Genomic DNA, 6,444 nt, shown 5'->3' with positions numbered 1-6,444 from the left:
GCACCTAGCCCAGCCCTTCGTCGACCGAAACGGCCACCAGAATCGGAGACCCACGTCGAAGGTATGCTTCAGTGCGTTATTACACTATACATTTGGTAGTGTATTTAGCTTTTTCTGTTGATTGAACATCTTATGGATTACTTGTGTAGCTTGATAGTGGGTTATTGCACTGTCATAATGAAAAGTCTAATTATTTTGTTTCATGGTTTGTTTCTTGCCTAGCTTACCGGATACTGTATTTTGCAAATAGTGTATTTAGCATTTAGTGTATTTAGAACATAGTGTATTTAGCATATAGAGTATTTTGCTGGGCTGCTTCTCATCATGGTGTCCTGGATTGGTGATTTCTTGGTTCCACAAAATATTTGATTACACTTCCATTTTAGTAATGCATTTGTTTTATGCAAAACCAAAATATTACATACACGTAAGTTCCCATAATGTAGTTGCATTGAATATGTTAGTTTCCTTGCTTGATGGGTTCGATTGGTTCACTATCAGTGTGCATAATGTTTTTAACATATGTTCAATGTTGTCTTGTTTGGGTATACTCTGTTCGTAAAATTTTTGCATGTATGAACAATGCTAGAACTATACTTCCATATTGCCTAATGTATTTGTTGTGAGTAATTTTAGGTATGGACAAAGCTAGTAAAATTTTTAGGTCTGAACATTGATAGAACTATACACTACCAATTAAATAATGTATTTGGCTTAAATGGTTCTGTTTACATACTTGATGGGTTTCAGCTGTTATAATGCATTGGTTTGTGTTTTGTGATATTTTATTCAAACTTAATGGAAGTGTATTTAGGTATATAGTGTGGTTTGATAGTGTATGTTCTTCATATTGGTCAAATATTTGATTACACTACTACGCTATGTAATATATTTGATTTAATTATATCCGAGTAATTTTACCTTTCATTTGTTGTTTATAAAATATATATAAACACACTGACACGTTCTTTTGTAATAAAAAAATCGGGTCGATTGCGGCTTAATATGCATGTACGTAATTGATTGCATATTCAACAACGTGAGCAAAAAGAAGAAGCTGACCAAAACAGACATCTACCAACTGAGGGCAAAATACATCCATAACTTTTTTAATGATGGTGAATATTCATGGGATGTGTACCACTACAAAAAAGTGAAAATGATGAGCAAAACATTTATCTAGTTATGTCAATTGAACCATGTTAATTTTGCCGATGTTCGGATGCTTGAAAGGCAAGTGGGCCTTATAACTTTTGTTGATGAGCACCTCACATGAATGTACATAACTATTAGTAAGTAAATATATTGTTACTACATAATGCATTAACAATTGTGAAAGGAATACATTTTTAAAAAATAATGTAATAAGCTACTGCCATGAAGAAAAACATACTGGAGTGTCATAAATCATTGACATAACAAGAAAACCCCATTTATTTAACAAGAAAAAAGACTATGCTATCACTACCTGCACTAAATACAATGGTAATTCATTAACAAATGGGTAATAACTACTCTACCGAAAGACAATGTAATAAAGCACTGCCATGGACAACTATGTTAAATAGCCTGTTAATTCATAATGCATTAACGTATGAGATACAAATACACTATAAAGACATAATGTAATAAGATTGACAACCATACAAATTTTACAGTAATAAATATTTAAAACACAATAAACCACATCTTGAACACTCAACACCCTAGATGATTGACAGAATTCTTCAAACGTGATACAAATTTATCTGACCTCCCGCATGTAAATATCAGATATCTGTAATCACCATTCGCATCCTTCGTTAATGATTTCCTCTTGACTGAAAACCCATTTACTTGATCATAGTCCTTGTAAAATTTAAACATCTCATCAACTTATTGAAACAACATTCCTATTACTGGCACATTGATCCAGCAAACTAGGCACCAGTCTTAACACAATCATTAACACTATCAACTTGATTGATATTGATCTGACTATCAATATCAAGTGAAACCATATCTTCACTGTAAAAAGAATATTTAAACATATATTTGTTAGATAAAACCTTAAATTTAGTAATTTTTAATGTAATAAGGCATATAAAATGAACACCAAAAATTAATTGACACTGACATTATTATACTATCATAGTAGAGTTTCATAAATCATTGGACTCAAAATTAAGACCAATGTATTTAACAAGGAAAATGTCTATGTAATGAACAATTGGGATAAATACACTGGATATTCGTAATGCATTAATAACTGGTTAACAAATACACTTACAAAAATCTAATGTAATAAGCAACATGCATGACAATAATGGGAATCCCCAATGATAAAGTCTCACCATCAAAGTAATACCAATCTATTTAACAAGAAAAATTTGTATATAATGAACAACTTTTCTAAATACACTGGTTATTCGTAATGTATTAAAACCAAGCTTCACAAGTAATACATAAGATGTTCAATCAACAGAAAAAGCTAAAGACACCATGATAAGGAGCAGCCCAGCAAAATACACTATATGCTAAATACACTATGTTCTAACTACACTAAATGCTAAATACACTATTTGTAAAATACAATATTTGGTAAGCTAGGCAAGAAACGAACCACGAAACAAAATAATTACACTTTTCATTATGACAGTGTAATAACCCACTATCAAGCTTCACAAGTAATACATAAGATGTTCAATCAACAGAAAAAGCTAAATACACTGCTAAATGTATAGTGTAATAACGCACTGGAGCATAACTTCGACGTGGGTCTCCATTTTCCGGTGGCCGTTTTGGTCGACGAAGGGCTGGACTAGGTGCTCCTCACGTAGGGGAGTCCATTGATGGTGTCGGGTTACCAAATCGACATCGAAATCAGTTGGATCTTATGATTTTGGCCATGAGAGAAAAAGAGAGAATCGCGTGAGAGAGAGGAGCGGGAGAGATAGAGGAGAGAGAAAATGTAAGCGGGAAAACAATGACTGAGTCTTTAGGATTTTGTGTAAAATATCTATGTGGCATGCCTAGTTGGCATGTCACATAGATTATGTATCTTATGTATACCAAATATTATGTATACATGTCATTTTCTGGATAGGATTGATAAGTTCATATATTCTTTCATTTTAATACTTCTTAAACATGTTTTTGTTGGGGAATTGACTTTAAAAATGACTTAATACTTTGTATTTTGCATTTTCAGCTTTTTGGAGCAATTGGATGGTTTTTGGTGGAAAACAGATAATTTTGAGTATTTTGAAGAACCGTCAATTGAAAAACAAAACAAAGACCTTGAAGTTTGTTGAAGAATGTTTTCAAAAATTTTGGTGGAGCCAATTAACTCAGATTTTGAAGTGAAGTGCAAAAATTGCCAAAAATTGCCAATGGTGGCGGGCAAGAAGAGGTATACTTCTAATCTTCTCCTTCTACCCTTTGTGTTTATCTGTTTGATTTTGTCTACTTGTATGTTGATCTGGGTATGGGTTTTGATTTATCTTTCAGATAAAACACTTGAGAGTGGTTTGGTGTGAGACGAATCTACAGGTACACGAAGGACTCCTACCCAGATCGAGAATTTCAAGAGATTGCAAGCACAAGCACAATTCACATAAATACTTGTGCAGAAAAGAGAGAAAATCCTCCGACAATACTCTAGTTTCATTTCTTTCAGAACCTTTGTTAGCGTTGCTTGGAGATCGGAGAGTTGCTGGAGAAACGAAAGACTATTATTGAATCTGTCAAGGCCGTCGACATCACCATAGCCCTCCACTTTGCCGCAATTGCTTAACTCATGTGTCTTGCGTTTAATTTTAGATCAACTGGTGTTAGTTTTGTTGGTTTCAAGAGACACACTAGGTGTTTGATAATTTGCTTGTGAGAAAGCCTTATTGTTTCTCTCTATCAACTGGTGTTAGTCTTGTTGTTCGTGATCATTACTTGTTAGATAAAAAACCATGTCACTTTCGCTTAACAAAGACTACTTCAAATACATTTTCGTAGTACTTGCTGATAGCTTTGATCTTCTCTTCAACTTCCAAGAAAATACAAGTAATCACAGGGACATTTTATCACTCTTATTAATCGATGATCTCCACTAAAAATGGTAGAGATAGCCAGAAGAAACATCATCGAAATTTACTTGATAAGTTTGTGTCAAATGAAACCAAAACCATACACAATCAAACACCATCACCCAATCCTGGAAATAAAGTGTCTCCATATAAGGTATAATCAGATGCAATTACATGCAGAAGAAAAGGGGCATTCTGTAATCCCTCAAATACACCATAATTTTATAGGAAAATGTATCTCTATATCTCATCAAATACATCAACACATTCAGAGCAAATATACCACCTCAACCCCTGTATTCTGTTATCACATTGTTGATGAGGGTGAGATCCAAAATGGATTGCTGCAGAAAACTTGACTTAATAAACTTGTAAATGATATATTTTCTCCACTAATCATCTACATTCCACCAGAAGGAGCATGCTGCACAAAAAATCATTCCAACACGAAATTCAACTTCATTCCAACACGTTCAACTTCATCATTCTTGTTGTTTGCATCAAATGGATTCTGGTCACACATTTCATCAAATCTGCAAGCAAAATTAAGTCAAAAAATAAGTTACATTTATATGCAATATCACTTAATCTAAGCAATATACACAATCGAAGAAATAAGATTTGAGAAATTAAGGGACATTAGACCCACTTTGCAGTCAGATGAGTTCGACCTAGAAAAAATGGTGCTAGATCGTGAAGAAAGAGAGAGAGTGAGAGAATGGGGAGTCCGGAAAACAAATGCGCAGGTTCTCAAAAAGAAGGAGGCGAGGGTTTTGTTTTTAGGAGAAAAATTAGGATTTTTTATTTTCGAATTTAACGGAGGTTGAGCTCCGTTAATTTTATAACTCTCCTAATGAGCTGCCATTGACTGCTGATATGTAGAGTTTTAATTGGTCCAGACACACCACATCAGCCAGCCACGTGGTGTGTCCGGACCACTGAATAATTTCTCCCTTAGAAGAAGTTGGTCTAGAAGGTTCCTCAGATTTTTGTTAGAGGCACGGGAGATAGTTTTCGAAAGCCAGGATGTCATGCTTCAATTTGTATATTTTCAGGGATTTTTCCAATTAATGAAGCATGGTCAGAATTAGTAATAAAGATAATTGTTTAGCAGTCCATTTTAACTTAGGAGTCAAACCTTCCCTCAATTGTTTGTTATTGAGGAAACTGAGATTGACTGAAAAGTTTCCTTAGGGGTATCGTAATGTGGGAAGGAAATTAAGGGTTTGAAGAATGATATTTAAGGAGGCCTTCATAGAGACAGCAGACACGCAGAGATTGGGACGAATTCTTCGAATACAGTCGTCAGTTCTACTTCGGTGAAATCTTAGACTTTTCATGTTTTTCCTTGAGCTTTCATCTATGGTGATATGTAACTAAACACTTTTGCTAGGACAAGAGGAAGTTTTAATATGATATTCTAGTTGTTATTGCCTTTATTCTTAATTACTCTTTTGATGTTGGATTTTTAATCACCATGTTATATTGTTTGAATGCTTAGATGATTGATCACCAGCTAGGTTTTCAAATAAATAATCTGTTGCAAGTTCACGTAGATACCATACGGGATTTGGGATCAGCTTCTAGTGATTAGAAATTGGAGACACTTAGGGTAGATACCATACTCCTAGGGTTTACATGGCATATTAAGGGATTCTTGAACTTGAACTTAGGGACATGTTGCATGTTCATGTTTGAGTTAGATACCATAACCAAATTCCATGTTAAGATAAACGAATTAGCCTAGATACCATAGGTAATTCATGTCTTAATGAATTCGCCAACAACATCAATTGATTGGATTAAGAGTAAGGTGAGAAACAACTAGAGAGGATTATTAAGATGGATTCATCGTCCCAATGCTTTTATCAAATTGTTACAACCAAGTTTGACATGTGCGATTTTCTTATTTTCTTGTTTAAATTCATTACTTTCTTGAAATCACAAACAACCATCATTCTAAATTAGTTCGATTTTTTTTAAATACGTACAGTGATTAATTGCGTTGAATAGTCAATCCTTGTGGCACGATCTCGTACTTGAGTAACCTATTCTACTACGAACTTGTGCGCTTGCGAGTAATTTAATTTGGGATTTTTGCTTGCTATTTTAAGCAATCGAAAATTGCTATCAAGGACTCTACTCCCAGCAAATAACCCTATCTGTTGTACTTCAGCATCATAATAGATAGGGCAAAGTAACCACTTATCCTCCCATATTCGCACAGTAAGAACATCACCAATTCTCTATCGAAGTCATTCTTCAATCAAGCCTTTAACCAAGAACATACTCTGCCATGCATATGAGGTTTAGTATCCTTTTGGTGCATTCAGATAAGTAGTACGCCTGAAATATTTTGCTTTGAAAACACGACTCACAAGAAATT

The 6,444-nt window shown here is 34.2% G+C and overlaps 1 long non-coding RNA gene across 1 annotated transcript; it reads right to left on the bottom strand.

Moving 5' to 3' along the window:
• Positions 1-4,187: 4,187 nt before the first annotated feature.
• Positions 4,188-4,844, bottom strand: LOC120004547. The gene is made up of 2 exons (XR_005469557.1): positions 4,708-4,844; positions 4,188-4,591 (listed from the first exon to the last, which is right to left on the bottom strand). It is a non-coding gene; the product is annotated as an uncharacterized LOC120004547 (long non-coding RNA).
• Between the last annotated feature and the right edge of the window lie 1,600 nt (positions 4,845-6,444).

This window comes from Tripterygium wilfordii, chromosome 8, assembly GCF_013401445.1.
Source record: "Tripterygium wilfordii isolate XIE 37 chromosome 8, ASM1340144v1, whole genome shotgun sequence".
NCBI lineage: Eukaryota > Viridiplantae > Streptophyta > Magnoliopsida > Celastrales > Celastraceae > Tripterygium > Tripterygium wilfordii.
Note: the sequence above shows the minus strand (reverse complement) of the source record. Positions and strands in the feature narration are given on the sequence as shown.